Consider the following 22,347-nt stretch of genomic DNA (forward strand, 5'->3'; position numbering starts at 1 on the left):
GATCTTGATGTAGCCTGGGGCTGCCACTCTCTGTGGAGCCGGATAGGCTGACGGGTAGACAGGTGCTGGTGGTGATATAGGAGCCTCGGTGGTCTGAGATTTAACAGTCCTGGCTTTCTGTGTTTCAGACTTTGGGGCTCCCTGGCCACTTACACTAGGTTTAAGGCACAAATTTGAATTGTATGTGCTGAGAGCCAGGTGTAAAAGTTCTGGCAGTGATGAGCTTGAGTGTGGACCTAGCTGACCACCTAGCATTTGCATCTCAGAATAGCTGAGGGTTTCCTTTCTTATCATTTTACTGTACATAGTAACTCTTATTGAAGGTCTGAAGGGGGCACTGAATTTTTTTCTTTTAGAATTTTCTGTATTTTATGTCAGAAACGATATGCTAAACTATGATTTGTAAATCTAGGTAATAATAAACATCTCTGAACATATTCATGAATATGAAAGAAGCAGTAGAATCATGTTGGGGCCTGAGCCTGTTCAGTCTAGGTGTTGCCAAGATGTGTGGGAGGGGAGATGTGGGAAGAGGCAGGGCAGATGGCAGTCAGGGATGCAAGGTCAGGAATTCTACTAAGCTGGAGAGTGGGCAGGCAGCTTAGGAGAATGGTAAATAAGAGGAAGAGAGTTTCTTTGCCTGCAGCTGTAGGTCTAGAGCTACCTTTTATGGCAGCGTTCACTCATATAGGTAAGATAAGTGAGGGGCCAGCAACGGCTCCTTTGGAGCCAAGATTGGGACCCTGCCATTGATGAGTTTTCTGAGCTAGTGACAGAGGCAGTTCTCCTTTCTCAATGTGGCCTGGGGTTTTTGAGGCTGTCAGAAAGAAACTGAATTCTTAAATCCCCAGGGCCATCACTGTCTTATTTTGTCCCTGCAGCTGGGGCTGAAGGCTCTGAAATGGGGCATGTAACTAGGGCTCCTATTCCCCTTAGCAGTCATTTTCACACTTCCAAAAAATGATGTATTTTCTCAGGCGGGTATGTGGCTGCCTGTAGCAGCCTTCAGCTAAATGAAAGCATTTTCTTGGTCTCTGGGGAACCAGATGCTGACAGATGGACTTCCAGGATTTAAAATTTCCTAGGTTTGTTATTTGAACCTAATAAAAGAGAAAAATCCATCCTGGATACAATTAGAGCATTTTTTTCTTTGTCTTACCCTCCCACCCCCAGTGAAATAGAGAAATGTGAAGGACATAGTTTTTAGTGCTGTTATTGGTCATTTTAAGCTCAGTGTGGGTGAAATGATATCTGATAACAAATAAGAAGTTTGTGTGTGTCCTTTCAGCTCTCCGAAAAGGCTATAATGTCATGAGTATACTCTGTGCAAGAGGGAAATTCTCAGTATATTCAAATAAAGGACAGTTTTACTGTGATGCATCATGCAGTAAGGCTTCTGTGCAGGCTAGAAGCTCCCAGAGGAAAGCAGTTTCCGAGCAAATACCACTGACTGGGAAGGGCACTTTGACCCTGATGGGTATAGCAGAAGAGTGTACACATTTTCATTATACAGCTTCATAAACAGGGTGTCTTTCCTATAGGTATGTGGTAATCAGTTGTGAGCTGTGTCCTCCCAATCTTGTTACTAATAAAAACTGGTATACTTTTAAAATTAACTTTGTTGACTTATATTTGCCTACAGTAAAATTTACTAATTTTACAAGTGCAATTCGATGAGTTTTGACAAATGTGTACAGTCTTGTAATCTCTACCATAACCAAGATTTAGACTATTTCCATCACCCTAAAATGTTCCCGTTTGCCATTTTATAATCAATCTCCTCCATTCCCTCTACTCTGTGGCAACCACTGTTCTGATTTCTATCACCATAGTTTTGTCTTTGTTTCTCCTTTACTGTATTTCTGAACTTACCTTCTAGGTAATTACCACACTGTTTCTATAACTATACTGATACTACTTATCCCGTTTTTGCCAAGTCTTTGACTTTAGAACCATTAAGTCTCTTTAAAGTAACTTGTAGGTTTCCACTTTGATCCATAACATGTGATCCATACATGATTGTAGTTTAATTCTCATTTCCTCCCCACTCCCCAGTTTCTTAGTTGAGGGTACCTCATTGTCACCTTTATTTATACTTCAAAAGTTGTGAAAGGAGATCATACATATGCTGGGAGGCAGGGTAGGGTCAAGAGGAGGGGAAAACCAGCAAGAGGCTGAGTGGAGAAGTAAGTCTGGCCTCACAAGAGGGGCGAGCATCACTGATGGAGCAGATCCTGGAGGAAGGAAGATGGAATATGCTATTGGCCTGTTGACAATTGGTGGGTGGGTAAGGGATGTGATAAAGACACATCTTCCTAGACAGCAACTCAGGATAGATAGATATTGTCAACAGGTTAACCTGGAGGTGAAGAAAATGCCAGCAAGTCATGTGATGACAATGACTAGAATGGATAGTCAGGGATGCTGAGGAGTGTGCTGGAGTTTTACAGATACTGGAGTAAATGTAGCACAGCAATGGCTTAGTTTAAAGAAATAAATTGCTAAGGGGTATAGCAGATCGGTCAGAGTTGTGGGAGAAGCTATAGGGAAAGGAACAGGCCTTCTGAAAGGTTGGAAGGCTCTGCATAGCTTTAGAGGAGAATAAGCTGAAGGCAGCTGTTCTCTGACCTTGATGCAGAGGGTGAAGAAATAGGTACAAGGGAGTGTAGGGGAATTTATCTTAAATAGGCTTGTTTACTTATGTTGTCTGGAAACTGACGTTTGATCATCCGCATGCGTGACTGCTCCCTGAAAGGGGGAACAATAATGTTAATTACCCGCAGATTGTGTTTGCTCCAGGCTTTCGACATTATGTCTGTACTGAATAAAAGCAAGCAGCTCCAGCTGTTCAGGACAACTCACTCTTCTGCCACTAGTGCTGGGCAGTCCCCTAGCTGCTCTTACACTGCATACCTGTGTCTGAGTACTCCTTTCATCCCTCACTTGGCCAGGGTCTATGGGACAGACCTGGCAAAGGGGCATTCAGGGGCCAGTTGATCCTTTAGGTACCACTTGGGTACCATTTTCTGTGGGTGCTTCTTTGGTCAGATGGATCCTTAGTCCTGCTCAAATAAATTTTTTATTAAAATTTTTTCACACCTAAGGAAAAGTTTCCAGAATATTACATTGTACTCCCATATTCCTTCACTTAAATGCAATCCGTTGTTAACATCTTGCCACATTTGCTTTATCTCTTTCTCTTTTACATAAAACATCCACAATATTTATTCTCATAACTATTATAAACTTGATGATTATTATATTATTACCATCTTGCTCTACCATTTGAGAGTAATTTGCAGAGGTCACGACTCTTCATCCCTTCAGCATACAGTTCATAAGAAAACAAACCTTTTCTTTTTTTTTTTTTTACATAACCACACAGTAAAATTCATCAAATTAAAAAAATTAACATTGATACAATGGTACTACCTAACACATAGTTCATATTCAATTTTGTCCAATTAAAGGGGCTTGCATTTTAAATGAGTTTCTTAGAGACCAAAATAGACTAATGACTCAAGAAATGATGCTTTTGTGGCCAAGAAACAGGAAAAAATGCTCACATCACCAATCATCAGAAAAATGCAAATCAAAACTAAAGTGAAATATCATCTCACACTAGTCAGAATGCTATCATTAAAAAGTCAAAAAACAAGGCTGGGCTCAGTGGCTCACGCCTGTAATCCCAGCACTTCGGGAGGCCAAGGTGGGTGGATCACTTGAGGCCAGGAGTTCTAAACCAGCTTGGCCAACATGGCAAAACCTCATCTTTACAAAAAAATATACAAATTACCTGGGCGTGGTGATGCATGCCTGTAATCCTAGGTACTTGGGAGGCTGAGGAGGGAGAATCACTTGAACACTTGAACCTGGCAGAGGTTTCAGTGAGCCAAGATCACACCACTGCACTCCAGCCCAGGCAACAGAGCAAGACTCTGTCTCAAAATAAATAAATAAATACAAATAAAATAAATAAAATGGAAAGTCATAAAACAACAGATGTTGGCGAGGCTGTGGAGAAATGGGAATGCTTATACACTGTTGGTGGGAATGCAAACTAGTTCAGTCACCATGGAAAGAGTTTAGAGATTTCTCAAAGAACTTAAAATAAAACTATCATTCCAGCCAGCAATCCCAGTACTGGGTACATACCCAGAGGAAAATAATTTATTCTATCGAAAAGACACATGCATTCGTATGTTCATTGCAGCATTATCCACAATAGCGAAGACATGGAATCAACCTAGGTGCCTACCAACAAGGGATTGGATAAAAAAAATGTGGAACATATTCACCATGGAATACTGTGTAGATTTAAAGAAGAAAATCATGTAATATGCAGCAACATGGATAGAGCTGGAGGTCATTATCCGAAGTAAACTAACACAGGAACAGAAAACCAAATAGCACGTGTTCTCACTTATAAGCAGCAGCTAAACACTGAATACACATGAACATAAAGATGGGAACATTAGACACTGGGGACCACTAGAAGTCGGGGGAAGAGAGAGAGGCATGGGCTAAAGAACTATCTGTTGGGTACTGTGCTTACTGCCTGGGTGACTGGATTACGGGGACTCCAAGCCTTAGCATCACACAATTTACCCCATGTAACCTGTGTGTGTGCCCGTTAATCAATAATAAAAGTTGAAATTAACTTAAAAAAAGAATAAAAACACAAAACAAATCAATATATTTGTAACTATTTGTAATAAACAGTTCATTGCTCTATTAAAAATAATGCTTTTGGGGAGCACTAATTGATGGGGGTTGCTGTTTGAGAGCAGAGGGGTAGCTATTGACCACATTTGAACTAGTCTTGTAGAAAGTGTGCAAAATGTGTTTAGGTGACCTGAAGTATTCGTATATTGGTTAAAAAATCATTTGCCTATTTTTCATTTTTTATTTTCACCTTTAGGGACCCTGCTGGTACTGAGTGAACAAGCCCAGGCCATTAGCTATTTGGAGCACTTCATCTCAGCACCATTTCTCTGGCGACTTGTAACAGGCAGGGCTATACAAAAGAAAATCCTTTTTACTACCACAATTCATATCAATCAAAGACCAAGGAAAGGCTCCTAATATCTTTTTAAAATGTTTTCATTTATCTTGGAGTTTACTTGTCATAAAAACCGCATGTTTAAAGTGTCCGTTGGGTGTAAATGGTCCCATAAACTCTTGTAACTGAGTGACACGTGATAATGAAAGTAGCTTCACAAAGAACAACAAAATAGATCTCTTTTTTTATTGTAATCATCAAATAGTGTGCCCCAAGGTATTGATTGAATTATACATAAACCTGATATGGAGCTATAAAAAGGATGATAGCATGCTGCTTCAAAACAAACCACAAACAGATTAGCCTTTGAGAAATAACCTTAATTCCAACAACATTCACAACCTTTGATGGATGAATCACAAAACAAAAATATTTCTGGAAGAAGATATTTCCTGTATATATGTAAACTAAAAGTGCACTCTGAGAAATTTTATCAGCCAAAAGGTAGAATTGTGTATTCAAACAAGGAAGAGACATATTTACTTATGAGGCAAGACTAAATACACAGGAGAATATCTGGTGTCTAATAGTCCAGGTGAAATCCAGAGTTTCACTTTTTGTGGTTTCTGAAGTCAACCACAGTCTAAAAACATATGGAAAATTCCAGAAATAAACAATACATACGTTTTAAATTGGGCGCCATTCTGAATAGCATGATGAAATTTCCCATTCTGCCCAGCACATGAATCATCCCTTTGTCCAGCATACAGGCTGTAGACACTCACTGCCCATTAATCACTTAGGAACTGTCTGGGTTATCAGATCAGCTGTCATGGTACTGCAGTTTCTGTGTTCAAGTAACCTTTATTTGACCTAATGGTAGCCCCAAGCCACAGTAGTAGTGATGCTGTAATATTATTATAATTATTAGTTATTGTTGTTAATCTCTTATTGTGTGTAATTTATAAATTACATTTTATTATAGGTGTGTAAATACAGTAAAAAAGTAGTATATACAGGATTCATTACAAGCTGTAGTTTCAGGCATCCACTTGGGGTCTTGGAATGTATCCCTCTTGGATAAGAGGGAACTACTGTATCTTGATAAGATGCTGTAATGAAGTTGTTAGTGTTCAGAGAAGCTCAAGGTCTGGAAAAATCTAGGGAAGACTTTGTGGAGAAAGGTGGTTTGACCTGGGTATCTGGTTTTGTATACTTTCTACCTGAAATGTTAAACTGTTTTAAAGAAATAAATTATTTATTTTCTTTGAATTTTCCAGTTTAAATTGATTGAATGGTAGACTGGGCAAGATATTGGAATTTGGAATTCTGTTTTTTGTGTGTCTTTTTTGTTTTTGTATTTTTTTTTTTTACTGGTTCATTTTCCTCCAGATAAGGTAACTCTTTAAACATCCTTATCTGCAAGGAATATTCTGGAATGGAAAACATACTATTACTCACATTTTTCTTCAGTTTACATTTTATTCTTGTGATGTGCCCCGTGTTTTTTTGTCTTCATGCCTCTGCTCATGTATTTTATTCCTGCTGGAATTCACTTTTTCTCACTTCTATGTGTGCAAATCCTACCCTTCTGTCCTCTTCAGTGAGAAGGCTCCCCTGAATACCCTAACTGGGAATTTTTTTAGAAAATTCTTTTCTAATTCTTTCACCTTTCTTAATGTCTCTGAATACTTTTAACTGTCCCTCTCTTATCGCCCTTACCAGCTTCTATTTCATATGGTGGGTATGAATTAAATATGCTTCCTATTCCTTCTGGCCTATAGACCTCTCAAAGACAGAACTTGAACATATTCTTTGATGAACAAATTTTTGGTGCCAAACTTGTGAAATTATTAATGAGCATTGCAGATTCAGATTCAAAGCATAACAGTCATGTCAACTCATCTTTTCAATGAATTATTCTACAATACATTAAAAAAATGCTGTCCTATCTGATATTTTCACAATCTGTTCTATAATTTTAAAGGTACCTTAGGGTTTCTCTTTGAAGGCAGATCCACATGTATATGGTTAATTTATTTTTTACAGAGGTGCCAAAGAAATTCAATGGGGAAAGGATAATTTTTTTCAAAAAATAGTGCTGAAATAATTGGATAGCTATCTGTAAAAGAAAAAAAAAAGAACCTCAATCCTTGTCTCACACCATATGGAAAAATTAACTTGAAATATATTTTATTCTTAAATATGAGCTAAAGGTATAAAACATTAAAAATAAAACACAGGAAAACATCTTAGTGACTTACAGTTTAGTAAATATTTCTTAAAGACAATGCAAAGGCACAATCTACAAAAATTATTGATGTATTGGACTTCATCAAAATTAAAAACATTTGCTGTTCAAAATACACTGTCATAAAACGGACAATACAAAGGCCCACTTTGGGAAAAACATAGTAAAACATATATAGAAAAAAGAACTTGCATCTAGAATGTATAAAGTGCTCATACAACTAAATAAGAGGAAGACAAAACACCCAATTTAAAAAAATGGGTGAAGAATTTTAGAGACACTTCACCATAGAAGATGTTCAAATGGCAAATAGTCATAATATTATTAGTCACTAGGAAAATACAAATTAAAAGCCATAGTGAGATACCACTACAGTCTGTTGTAATAACTAAAATATGAAGACTGAGAGTACCAAGTGTTAGCAACAATGTGGAACAACTGGAACTCTCCTATATTGCTGGTGGGAACGTAAGATGGTATAACTATTTTGAAAAGCAGTGTGACAGTTTTTTAAAAAGTTAAAAATCTACCTCTCATAAGACCTATTATTCTACTCTTAAGTATTTAACCATGAAAAAAAAGGAACATAGATTCATACAAAGCTTTCATATTAATTTTTATATAGCTTTGTTTTCAGTAACCCTAAATTGGAAACATCCTAAATATCCATCAACAGTTGAATGCATAAACATATTGTGGTACAGTCATACAATGGAATATTCTTTAGCAACGAAAATGAGTAGACTATTGATACATTCAACAACATTGCTAAATCTTAAAATAACTATGTGGCATGGAAGATGTCAGATAAAAAAATGCGTACATATTGTATGACTCCATTTATATGATGTTCTAGGAAATGAGCACTAATTAGAAAAAAACAGATCAGTGATTGCCTGCAGGTGGGGCGAAAAACAGGAGAAAAGAATTTCAAATAATTACAAGGAAACTTTGGAGGTGAGGATTTTGGGTTGCTTATTTTTTTTATTGTGATGGTGATTTCACAGTGATGAACATATGTTAAAATTAATCAAATTGTATACTTTAGACATAATGCTTTTTTTTGTGTAGGGATGTCAATTTTACTTCAATAAAGATGTTAAGAAGATTGCTCCCAAACTGATATTTTTGCAATCTGTTTTGGAGAGTCAAAGTGACCTTTTGGTTTCTTTTGGAAGGCAGATATGATATAAAGCAAATGGACTGCTGAGTTATGGAGATATGAACTTGTTACATTGGTGTGCATTTCCCAGATGAATTTAGAGACTTAGCTCCTTCTCTTCTAGAATTCTACAGGAAGGCTCCAGAGAAGGCACTGTGTAAGCTCAAGTGTGCACAGGCCTGTCTTAGTTTATATTGAGCTTTGAAACTTACTTCCTTCTCTTCTGGAAAACAAGCATGATAATAACTACTACATATGAGTGATGAGAAGATTACACAATGTAGCCAAAGCACACAGCACAATGATACAGGGTCCTTCCCTTTCTTTTTCCTTTGTTTTTCTCTCTTCTGCACAAAGCCAAGCACAGGTTGCCTGTGTAACAAGTGTTCAATAAATCTTGAATCATTCACCATTGACTGTTCCAATTCAGCTAGTTAAGGCATCTAAAAGAATAAAGAATTTTCCAATCTATATTTTTAGGTCTTGGAATAAAACAACAAAAATTTTGAGTATGAGCAATTAGAGCACTTGGGACAAATTTGACAACTGATATAATATTCACTAAGGTAGTTATAGAAATTTGAACCCCTGTTTCACACAAAGCAACTAGTCAAGATTTAATGAATTATTGCCTTTGAAAAACTTAAATAATTATTTTGAAAGTCCAGTTACCTAACTTGGTCAAAATTATGCAATGCATATTTCTTTAATTTAGAAAACAGGGCAAGCACAGTGGCTTAAGCCTGTAATCCCAGCACTTTGGGAAGCTGAGGCGGGTGGATCACCTGAGGTCAGGAGTTCAAGACCAGCCTGGCCAACCTGGTGAAAACCTGTCTCTACTAAAAAAATAAAATAAAATTAGCTGCGCAAAAAATTAGCTGTGGCAGGTGCCTGTAATCCCGGCTACTCAGGAGGCTGAGACAGGGGAATCACTTAAATGGGGAAGGAGGAGGTTGTGGTGAGCCAAGATTGTGCCATTGCACTCTAGCCTGGACAAAAGAGTGAGACTCAGTCTCAAAAAAAAAAGGTTTGACTAATCAAGCAGACATTCAGGAATGCAAACAACAAATGCTTTCTTTAGACTTTAAGAGACTCTCTATATGGATTATGCCACACTGATGGAATTTCTTTCAAGCAGTTGCTTATTGCCTCCTCAGTCTGTTATGAAAGCCCAGGAAGGTACTGGGAAAGAAGGACAAGTATTCTATTTTTAAATATCTTCAATAAGGCCATAGAAAAAGTTTCCTGTTATCCTCAGGCATTCTGAAACTGTGGTTGGCAGTTAAAGGCAGCTTGTTTTCCAGGATTGATCAGATCAGATGGAAAGTCCTTTATATACTATTAGGTAGCCAGGAAGGAGTTACAGAAAGCTGCAATCTGGGCAGAGACAATTTCTGAAAAGCTGCATTATCAGTTTGAAAAATATAAAACAACTAAATTTCTGTGAGCTACTGTGCAGTGACCACTTAAAAAGTTACTGTCATATAGAAAAGCAGCAGACCAACCAACAAAATCCTTTACAAATTCGATCTTGGTTAGCTGGTATTTGAGGTGTTCAAATAGTGCTTGGGCTGAAGTTTGCATTTGTTTAGAAAATTCTTTTGTCAAAGATTGCTAATCAGATTATGTTGTGATTATAATGAAGATCCATAAACTATTCAAGCATATTAACCTCTTCAAGAATCTATATATAGTTTAAAATTTCTAACTGTTAGGAGGCTCTTAGGTTTATTACAAACCATGCAATATGATTTTATCTCATTAAATGTACGTTTGTGAGATTCAAATCACTTTTTAAAGGAAGCAGGTAATTCATGAATAAATCAATAAGAAATAGGACCTTTTAGCTGACATTGTCGATTCCCTGCCTACATCCCTGTGGCAATGATGCTTCATACATGACTTCCAAACTTCAGTCTACCTGCACCTGCAGCTCTGCCTGAGTGTTATCTGGCTGTCGAAGCCACTGAGCAAGCCAACATTGCCCATATATTCTCCATTTCCCTTTGGGTGGGTAGTAAATACCCACAATCCTGTCCTCGTGAAGTGGCATAGCTTTGAGGCCCATGTTCTAAACTATTTTCTAGTTCCCAAGATAAATTAAGCTCCAGTTGTCTACAGTGGCAACTTTCTTGAGGACACACCCTTTGTTAGCCCTTTTCTTTATTACTTCACCTCCCTACTCTCCTACCAGTTTTCTAGAATTGCCTTTCAAATAAATTCTTTATCTTCATCTCAGGATTCTCTCTGTTGGAATATAAACTAAGACAGAACTGTGCACGCTGGAGCTTACACATTGCCTTCTCTGGAGCATTCTCGTAGAATTCACAGGCTTCTAGGAAGGGGAATTACTCCCAAAAAACTTTGTGTGAGTCCATTCTCAAGGAGTAAAGCCTTATACTATTAAATGGGGCACTTCTGAAGAAAGAGAAAGTTAAGCAGGAGGGTTATTTCCAAAAGCCATATTTCCCCTTTTCACAACTCTTTGGGTGGGGAAGACTGACTATGGACATTAGGAAACCCCTTCACTAAATGTGGGAAGGGCTTTTGAAAGGGGCACGTCTGCTTTCTGTCTTGGCAAGTGTTGCTTGTAGCATATTTCCTGACATTTCAGTAGAGAATGGGGCTCTGTGTAAATTCAGAAGCAGCCCCAGAACCACCAATTATAGAGATAATAATTTCTGCTCAATAATATGTAAAAATGCTACTTAAAGCTAACCCTCAATTATAGCCTATAAATGATGACAAACGTATTTCTCTGTTGTGGCAGAAATTAAAGGCTTGCTTACTGCTTAAGGCATGATTTATTTGATGGGAAGACAAATGAATGACAATATGTGGTCTTCCTTTAGTAACTGTATTTGCTGTGGGGTTAGCATCAGAAAAGTGGGGAAGGAGGCAGGGTAAAGAAATATGCGTATGTTGTATGGTGAAGGCAAGGCAAAAGGTCTATCCATGGGTGAACATGGGGCTGATGAATCCATGGCCAGGAAGTCAATTTCTACTTGGATAGGTGAATTTCATGACAAGAGAAAAACAGCGGTCCTGGAATAACAGGTAGGAATCAGAATTCCAGCTTGTCATGCCATGCAATGCAAATAACCTCTATCTTCATCTTCTTGTAAAAATATGAATTGTCAGAAGGATACTTTAATTTCCAGTAACACCATGGGGTGTTTGCCTGCTTCACCCCCAACTCTAATTATAGGCTAGAACTCTTGTGTGTGGATGTATTAGTCTGTTCAGGTTGCCATAATAAAATACCATAGGAATGGGTGCTTAAACAACAGAAATTTATTTTCTCATAGTTCTGGAACCTAGAAGGCCAACATCAAGGTGTGGTCAGGGTTGGTTTTTGGTGAGGGGGCTGTTGCTGGCTTGCAGATGACCACTTTCTGGCTTTATATCCTTACATGGCCTTTCACCTGTGCTTCCAATGTTTCCTCCTCCTCTTATAGAGACATCAGTTCTATTGCATTAGAACCCTTGTGATTTCACTTAACCTTTGTTACTTCCTTAGAGGCTCCATCCCCAAATACAGTCACATTGGGGGTTAGGGCTTTAACATATAAATTTTAGGGGAGGACACAGTTCAGTCCATAACAGTGGGAATTAACAGCTTAATGGTCATGGTTCTAAAAAAAAAAAACTTCTGTTCTTTCTTCCTCCACCATCCCCAGAGTACTAGGGTCACACAAAAATGCCTTGTACTCTGCAATCTAGAGACTAAAGAAATAAAATTTCATTTAGTGAATATTTATTCTGTGGCAGGCTATTTGGTATAATATTTTAATTCTCACACCAACTAGGTCCTATGCAACAGGTACTTTTTTATTTTCTAAACCAGAAAATTTAGGCACAGAAAAAGTTAGGTACATAAGCCAGGGTCCACACAGAAAGCTCTTGTGTTTTCTGTTTCATTACTCTGATTTTTCTCAATGCAGAATTGTTTTGATAATTGATTATGGTTTTAACTTTCTGTACTCTTCCCTGATATTTAGTTTTTTTCAATTGTTAAAACTTAATGGTGAAGCTTTCAGACAGACATATAGTTAAAGGGTTATAGGTTATTAAAGGTTATTTTCCATTTGAGATTAATTGCACATAAATGAATGAAAGCATTTTGAAATGTATCATAGAAATCAATGAAAAAATAGCATTTATTTAACAAATGTTAACTTATAAGAAGAATTCTCTTCAGAAAGAAAATTTATGAAGGTAGTAAAGGCTATTTATTAAACATGATGGACTTATATTTCATTCCACTTATGGAAATCGAGGATAGCTGCTGTCCTACCATTTCATTCACTCATCTATCTTATACATGGTATTCTTTTTTTATGCAAATTTTTATGCTGGACCCTGTTCTGGCTGTACATAGTAAAGAATGTACTTGAGGTACTTTTTACTCTAGTAAAGGCAATAAAGATACCTAAAAAACTATTCAGAAAGAAGGTGCAAGATAAAAGAGCCAAATAATCCAGATTAAAAGCAATAACAACAACAATTCAATTTCTGTATCTTGTTATGTCAAGTTTTACCAAACCCCTACCCCAAACTTCATTTATATGAAGACAGCTTGGTATAATTTAAAATAAATATGACTATAATATATAGTCACATTTACTGTGATTATATGTGATAACATATCTTTTTCAGAAGAGGAATACAACTAAAAATACCCAAATCATTGAATTCTTGATATTGAGGCTTGAAGCCTTCTTCAAGGTTATGTGAGCCCATCTCTTGCCCTTTCCAGGAATTTTTTCTCTTGCAATAGGTACTTCAGCTTCTATGTGAAAACCTCTAATGATAGATTTTTAAAAATATTCTGTTGATGCCCACCTTGAGACCATGAAGAAGTATTGATACAAGTAAAATTGACCTTCCAACTGGAAGTCTCATGTATTGATTGTAGAGGTTTTTTTTTTTCCCCCTCTCAGCAATGTGCTATTTCAATTTTTTTTTTTTTAATACACTCTTGTGCTCACATGGCTCTTAAGATCCCGGTCACACTCTTTAATTTTCAAAAGATATTCTCAGGCCCACTGCATTCTTTTTCCATTACATTTCACAAAAATCTTCCTTAGAGGGTAATTAAGTTTTACATTGGTGACTGATACCTTGAATTTTCAGCATTCTGCTAACCATTCATATACAAACACAAATGTGCACACACACCAGCACACACAAACCACCCTACATTGACCCATTTTATAGTTTGCAGTTTAAGCTGGGCAGTAATCGATAACAATGACTTCTACTATAAGCTCACTGCCTAGGAAGATAGTCTTCTTTCTTAGAAAGGATTGTTGTGATCTACCATTCCAAGTGTTGATTTATGGTTCTTTATGCCAAAAGGAATAATATGAGTCTACTTCAAGATGGCAGCCCTATGATTATATTTTTTTTCTCTCCATTTCAAACCATCACCGATTTCTTCAATTGCTTTTTCTATGGTATGGTTTCCAAATTCTTTACCATTGTGTCTGCTTTTCTGGTTTTATTGCTTATTGATGTATCTTCTCAAAAATGGCTTCTACATATGACCCTAACCCTGACATTTTGTGATCCCTGAGTGTGGTTGTGATATTGTTACCTGCTTTCAAAATATGACACTTCTACTAATATAGGCTAAGATTACAGAAACTGCAACAAATCAGCGTCACATAATTGGTTGATATTGGGCTTTTAGTCAACCTGAAATTTTCACTTGAACTCTGGCTAAATTAGGTATTGGTCATTATTGACTATATTGTCTTTGGTGAATTCCCTAACCATCCCTTAGCCTCAGTTTCCTGAATATATCTATCTTACTAATTGTTACAAAAGATGAGGCAAAAATGCATGTAAAGTGTCAACTCTTGCCTGAAACTTAGTGTTTATTAATTAAATAATTGTTGTTATATTTATTCTAGCTATCAATTTCCAAATAATGGTGGAATATAATTCAAGGATGAAAATCTCCCCATTGTATGAATTTTAAATTAAACTTTCAACATCTAGGTCTATCAAATTCTATTTTTAACACATAATTGATAAGCAATTTTATATGCATTGACTCACTTGAGTGGTATAAAACCAGTGAGATGGAAGTGACAGGTATTATCATATCCATTTTGTAAAGGAGGAAATAAAAGTTCAGAAAGGTTAAGTGACTTGTCCATTATTCTATACTTTCTAAGTATTTAAGCAAAATATCTTTGATTTTGTTATGTTTTAGTGCGGCAAAATAAAATATATTTTGTTGTCTATAGAATTTGCAATAATGTCCAAAAGCTAATTGTCCAGTTAAATATATTTTTATTGCCCAGAGTTAAATGAATTTTAAAAATACATAAATTATCCCAATTTATAAGTCTAAGAGAATAGCTAACTTCATTTTAGCATATTGTTTTCTTTCCATTTTCATTGGTATACAACCATATTGAATGTAATTATAGAAATTGTACATTTCTGAATCTAAATTTTTAGTTAATAATGTTATAAACATTTTTCCTTGCAGTTACATAGAGTTCATTGCTATTGTTTTTAAAAACCTACATAATATTTTATTGATTTTAATAGTTTACTTAATTTTTTCAAAAAATATAGGTTAGATAATGCTGCAATGACTATTTTAAAAAATATATTATTTTCTTAATATAAATTACCTGGAATGATTAGGTCAAAAAGTAGGAATATTGATCAAATTGATATGGATCAAGTTACATGTATTTATGTTGCATTTCAAAGTCTTTATATGCCAACAATGTAGACATGGCCTAAGTTAGACTGAGTTCTAATAAATTATTTTGCTAATTTTGATATGAAATGCTATTATATTTTTATTTTTAATTAGTGGTAAAATGAAATATTTTTCCATATTTTGGACATTTCTTCAGAACTCCCTCATAACCTTTGTCAATTTACTTTTTAATAAATTGCCTGCCAAACATTTCTGAATCCCAGTGATGGATAAAGCTGAGGGTGCAACTTGGACTCCTGACGACACTGTAATTAGAGATAAGATTGAGTATCTCTAAAGGAGATAGTTCTCCATAGCTGTTACGCTGGATGTTTTTTTTGGAGGCCTCTTGTGGGTAGGGCTCAGGTGAACGCCAGCAGTGTCCCTGGTGTCGTGGGCCCTCCTTTCTCTTGGCAGTGGGAAACATCTCAGCCATGCACACTGGGCATGGGATCTAGAAGGGGGCCTCACCCTCTTTTGCTTTCCTTTACTTTTATTTAATTTTATTAATTTATTTGTTGAGACAAAGTCTTGCTCTGTCACCCAGGCTGGAATGCAGCGGCAGGATCTTGGCTCACTGAAACCTCCACCTCCCAGGCTCAAGTAATTTTCAAGCCTTAGCCTCCAGAGTAACTGTGATTACAGTCATGCACCACCACACCTGGCTAATTTTTATATTTTTAGTAGAGACAGAGTATCGCCATATTGGCCAGACTGGTCTTGAACTCCTGACCTCAAGTGATCGCCTGCCTCGGCCTCCCAAAGTGCTGGGATTACAGGCATGAGTTACCATGCTGACCTTACTTTCCTTTTAAATAGGAGATTGTTAGAACAGGCCTTGCACCAGGGGACAAATAGACTGCCTCAGCCTCAAGCACTTGACCTCACATGTCAGCTCTTAGCACCTGCTGATCTTGTGGGAAACTGGGTTTGTGCACAGCCTGTCCTGTTTGGAAAGAGTTCCTGGACACAGTTTAGTTTTATTAGGTGCCCAGGGAAAGTTTCCAAGGTGGGGTTGAGGATGTTCATTGGATAACAGGCTTGTAGATACACAGGACTCAAATGAGATAAGGCACTTAGAGCCATTATGAAATAAAAGTTGCTAGACAAGGCCAAGGTCTGAGTGATTCCCAACATGAGCACTTCTGTAGTAACAAGGGTATGGGAATAGTAGTTTCTAAAGTCTTTTCTAAATTAACCAGTGATATGGTTTGGCTGTGTCCCCACCCAAATCTCATCTTGAATTTTAGCTCCCATAACTCCCATGTGTTGTGGGAGGGACCAGGTGGGAGATAATTGAATCATGGGAGTGGGTTCCCACACACTGTTCTTATGGTAGTGAATAAGTCTCATGAAATCTGATGGTTTTATAAGGGGAAACTCCTTCCCCTTGGTTCTCATTTCTCTCTTACCTGCCACCTTGTAAGACGTGCCTTTCACCTTCAGCCATGATTGTGAAGCCTCCCCAGCCATGTGGAATTGTGAGTCCATTAAACCTCTTTTTCTTTATAAATTATCCAGACTTGTATATGTCTTTACAGCAATATGAGAATAGATTAATACAGTAAGTTGGTACTAGTAGGGTGGGGTGCTGCTGTAAAAATACTAAAAAATGTGGAAGCAGCTTTGGAACTGGGTAACAGGCAGAGGTTGGAACAGTTTGGAGGACTCAGAAGAAGACAGGAAAATGTGGGAAAGTTTGGAACTCACTAGAGACTTGCTGAATGGCTTTGACCAAAATTCTGATGATGATATGGACAATGAAATCCAGGCTGAGGTGGTCTCAGATGGAGATGAGGAACTTCTTGGGAGCTGGAGTAAAGGTCACTCTTGCTATGTTTTAGCAAAGAGACTGGTGGCATTTTGCCCCTGCCCTAGAGATTTGTGGAACTTTGCACTTGAGGGAGATGATTTAGGGTATCTGGCAGAAGAAATTTCTAAGCAGCAAAACATTCAAGAGGTGACATATACGCTGTTAAAAGCATTCAGTTTCAAAAGGGAAACACGGCATAAAAGTTCAGAAAATTTGCAGCCTGACAATGCCATAGAAAAGAAAAGCCCATTTTCTGAGAAGAAATTCAAGCCAGCTGCGGAAATCTGTATAAGCAAGGAGAAGCCAAATGTTACTCAACAAGACAATGGGGAAAATGTCTCCAGGACATGTCAGAGACCTTTGTGACAGCCCCTCCCATCACAGGTTGAGAGGCCTAGGAAAAAAAAATGGTTTTGTGGGCTGGGCCAAGGGCCCCCCTGCTGTGTGCAGCCTAGGGACTTGGTTCCCTGCATCCCAGCCGCTCCAGCCATGGCTAAAAGGGGCCAAGGTACAGCTTGGGTCATGGCTTCAGAGGTTGCAAGCCCCAAGCCTTGGCAGCTTCCACATGGTGTTGAGCCTGTGAGTGTACAGAAGTCAAGAATTGAAGTTTGGAAACCTCTGACTAGATTTCAGAGGATGTGTTGAAATGCCTGGATATCCAGGCAGAAGTTTGCTGCAGGGGCGATGCCCTCATAGGGAACCTCTGCTGGGGCAGTGCAGAAGGGAAATGTGGGGTTGAAGCCCCCACACAGAGTCACCACTGGGGCACTGCCTACTGGAGCTGTGAGAAGAGGGCCACTGTCCTCCAGACTTCAGAATGATGGATCCACTGACAGCTTGCACCATGCATCTGGAAAAGCCACAGACACTCAACACCAGCCCAAGAAAGAGGCTGTACCCTGCAAATCCACAGGGGTGGAGCTGTCCATAACCATGGGAACCCACGTCTTGCATCAGCGTAACCTGGCTGTGAGACATGGTGTCAAAGGAGATCATTTTGGAGCTTTAAGATTTGACTGCCCTGCTGGATTTTGGACTTATATGTGGCCTGTATCCCCTTTGGCCAATTTCTCCCATTTAGAATGGCTGTATTTGCCCAATTCCTGTGACCCCATTATATCTAGGAAGTGACAACTTGCTTTGATTTACAGGTTCATTGGTGGAAGAAACTTGCCTTGTCTCACATGAGACTTTGGACTGTGGACTTTAGAGTTAATGCTGAAATGAGCTAAGACTTTGGGAGACTTTTGGGAAGGCATGATTCATTTTGAAATGTGAGAATGTGGGATTTGGGAGGGGCCAGGATGATACAGTTTGGCTGTGTCCCCACCCAGATATCATCTTGAATTGTGGCTCCCATAATTCCATGTGTTGTGAGAGGGACCAGGTGGGAGATAACTGAATCATGGGAGTAGGTTACCCCATACCATTATCATGGTAGTGAATAAGCTTCACAAGATCTAATGGTTTTATAAAGTATTTCCCCTTTATCTTGGTTCTCATTTCTCTCTTGTCTGCCACCATGTAAGAGGTGGCTTTTGCCTTCCACCATGATTGTGAGGCCTCCCCAGCCACGTGGAACTGTGAGTACATTACACCTTTTCTTCTTCATAAAAAAAAGACTTTACCCAGTCTCAAGTATGACTCGAGACATACTTATAAATTACCCAGTCTCAAGTATGTCTCAAGACATACTTATACCCAGACATACTTAAAAATTAGCCAGTCTCTAGTATGTCTTGAGACATAAATTACCCACTATCGAGTATCAGCAGCATGAGAACAGACTAATACAACCAGTGAGTATAAAAAGCCTTTTGGTTTTGAGAGAGAGAACAGTCACCTTAGAGATAGCAAGGTCAGAAGTCTAATAAATCACATTTTAATTAAAGAAAAAGCAAATATTACCTATTCCAATTGTATTAGTATGTTAGATAATTGCATGATTTTTTTTAATTAAATTAAATTTTATTATTATACTTTAAGTTTTAGGGTACATGTGCACAACGTGCAGGTTTGTTACATATGTATACATGTGCCATGTTGGTGTGCTGCACCCATTAACTTGTCATTTAGCATTAGGTATATCTCCTAATGCTATCCCTCCCCACTCCCCCCACCCCACAACAGTCCCCGGTGTGTGATGTGCCCCTTCCTGTGTCCATGTATTCTCATTGTTCAATTCCAACCTATGAGTGAGAACATGAGGTGTTTGGTTTTTTGTCCTTGCGATAGTTTGCTGAGAATGATGGTTTCCAGCTTCATCCATGTCCCTACAAAGGACATGAACTCATCATTTTTTATGGCTGCATAGTATTCCATGGTGTATATGTGCCACACTTTCTTAATCCAGTCTATCATTGTTGGACATTTGGGTTGGTTCCAAGTCTTTGCTATTGTGAATAGTGCTGCAATAAACATACGTGTGCATGTGTCTTTATAGCAGCATGATTTATAATCCTTTGGGTATATACCCAGTAATGGGATGGCTGGGTCAAATGGTATTTCTAGTTCTAGATCCCTGAGGAATCACCACACTGACTTCCACAATGGTTGAACTAGTTTACACTCCCACCAACAGTGTAAAAGTGTTCCTATTTCTCCACCTCTCCAGCACCTGTTGTTTCCTGACTTTTTAATGATTGCCATTCTAACTGCTGTGAGATGGTATCTCATTGTGGTTTTGATTTGCATTTCTCTGATGGCCAGTGATGATGAGCATTTTTTCATGTGTTTTTTGGCTGCATAAATGTCTTATTTTGAGAAGTGTCTGTTCATATCCTTTGCCCACTTTTTGATGGTGTTGTTTGTTTTTTTCTTGTAAATTTGTTCGAGTTCATTGTAGATTCTGGATATTAGCCCTTTGTCAGATGAGCATGATTGTTTTTAATGATTGAAAACTTGAGTTTTAACATGGCAATAATTACTCCTCCTAACTTAATACTTTTTCATTTCAAATATTACTCAACTGCTGTGGTGTGACACTTATTCTCTTCTTTATTTTTATACTCATATTTCTTTTCTATGAATAGAATGAGGTTAGAATCAGTAGACTAAAACTTTAAAATTAAACTGTTTTCTTCTGAAGTGTTTTACTTGAAAGACAATTAGTTTTCTTTCTAAGTTTCAAAGGTAACCTTTCTATTGAAGTTTAATATTAATGCAGAAAAGTACACAAATGTGTACATTTCCAATTTCCACAAAATGAACACACAGATGTAATTAGCAACAGATAAAGAAATCAAAGTTAACTAGTTCCCAATAAAGGTCCCCACCATTCTCTAGCACCCTGGATTTGTTCTGCCTTTTTGGTTTCAAAAAGTGTTTTATAAGGAAATCTCCATATGTACTGAGAATGAACTTGACTATTTCTTTTCCCAATAAAGTTCTTTTGCAATTGTATAAGCCATGAATGATGATTACAGTAAACTTAAAAAATACAGAACAGTAGAGAAAAACAACAAGGATTTATAATCCTATCACTCAAAGACAACCATTTGGGCATATTCCCTTCTAGTATTTTATTTATACATTCATTAACTGATAAGTGTATGCATCAGATATTTATGGAACATCTACAACATGTAGACATTGTGCTAGGCACAAGAAAAACACAGGCAAACATAATTGTTTTTACACAGTTATAATGAAACTCTTTGTAAACTCTTGTATCGTACCTTTTTCTTAACCTCATATTATAGGTCCCATGCATTTTCATGCTGGCTGTTTAAAACAAAGGCAAGAGGGAGGAGATCTCACAGTTTGGGGTAGCTCTCAGGTCTTCAGTATGTTATGTTTGGATCTCATCATCTTTCAGAAAGAACAGAAGATTTCTTGTGACCCTCCTGAGGCAGGGAGTGGAAGGAGATGTGATGGAAGGGAATAAGGGACAGGTTCCAGTGACAGAGTGACAGCTTCTTGCACCATCATGGTGGGCAAAAAGAAAGGGGTTGGTCTGGTGACTGAGAAATAAGTGAATACAAACTTAGGGGCTTTAAAGTTAGGGGAAATCCGGGGTTGGGAAATCTGGAAATTAGGGTAACAACTAGGGAGCAGCTAAGTAGTGAAAAACAGTGAGTCAAAGAAGGTAGTCAACTATTCTTGGAAGTAGATGCAAGGAGAGTGAGTATTCATAAGGGCAGGAAAAGTAAGAAACAACAGAAGAAAATTTAAGTGGCATGGTCTGAATGTGTCCCCTTAAAATTTGTATGTTGAAAACCAATCCCTAATAGGAGGTGATTAGGACATGAGGGCAAAGCCCTCATCAATGGGAGTAATGCTCTTATTAAAAAGACCCAAAAAGCTTGTTTGCCTCTTCTGCCATGTGAAGACAGCAAGAAGGCAGCACCGGTGAGGGACGTGGCCCTTCTCAGACACTGAATCATCTGGCACCTTGATCTTGGACTTCCCAGCCTCAAGAACTGTGAGCAATAAATTTCTGTTGTTTATAAATTACCCATTCTAAGGTATTTTGTTATAGCAGTCCGAATAGACTTAGACAGTTAGAAAAGTGAGGTGGGTGAGGTGGCCCTGAATCAGAAGCTTTCTAACTGGATGTGAAGGTCAGTGGAGGAGCCTGCTGCTTAAAGGATAGGTTATAAGCTTCAGATGTACCAGTTCAGCCCACTTCAGGAAAAAAGGGAGAGCCAATATTACAGGGAGGTTTTTTCTGGCCTCATCCCATTAGGTCATAAAGGATGAGGAGGAGAAAGGGAAAGAAACTAGTGATAAACTCACCTGAGGTTTTCAGGCCTGAAGGAGAGAATTACAGAGCCCATTGCTTTGATGAGAAAATTGTCACATTTATTTACACACACATTATCTTGTGACTCTATCAATCCAGGTAAAAATAGAACTTTTGAGGCTAGTTAACACTTTAAATGATACTTTTAACAATTTAGTCCAAGAAACATTTATAATAACTATCATTTTTATTGGTTAAAATATATTGACGACCTTGCAGTGTTCCTAATGAACCTTATTCTCATGAATCTTTACAAAGACCATATGACATATGTAAGTCTATTCCCATTTTAGAGATGAGGAAACAGTTTCAATATGGTTTAGTACTTTGTCCAACAGACTCAGCAAATACATGGCAGAGGGAATCTATATGCCATCTGACCTTTCTACTAAGTATTATGAAAAAAAGAGCTTCTTTCTTCAAGGAGATCGAGAGACTCCTCCATAGGCAATCACCCTTGCCCACACAAGGGGAGGTGACAGCGGGTAGCCTTCCCTCACTCCGTGACTCATGGGGTGGCCCATATTCACAAGGGCTTATGTGTAACTAGGACCCCCAGGCTCAGTGGGCAGCCGCAGAATACCTGTTCCTTTTTTTTTTTTTTTTTCTAAAGGGATAACCAGGGTGGTAGATGCTGTAGATGTGTAG

The 22,347-nt window shown here is 37.9% G+C and overlaps 1 long non-coding RNA gene across 1 annotated transcript in view; it reads left to right on the forward strand.

Annotated features, from left to right (window-relative positions):
• LOC129528394 (uncharacterized) overlaps positions 1-22,347 on the forward strand; it is a 66,550-nt gene that overhangs the window by 27,817 nt on the left and 16,386 nt on the right. The gene's annotated exons all lie outside the window — the stretch shown is intronic.

Source organism: Gorilla gorilla, chromosome 17, assembly GCF_029281585.2.
Source record: "Gorilla gorilla gorilla isolate KB3781 chromosome 17, NHGRI_mGorGor1-v2.1_pri, whole genome shotgun sequence".
Lineage (NCBI taxonomy): Eukaryota > Metazoa > Chordata > Mammalia > Primates > Hominidae > Gorilla > Gorilla gorilla.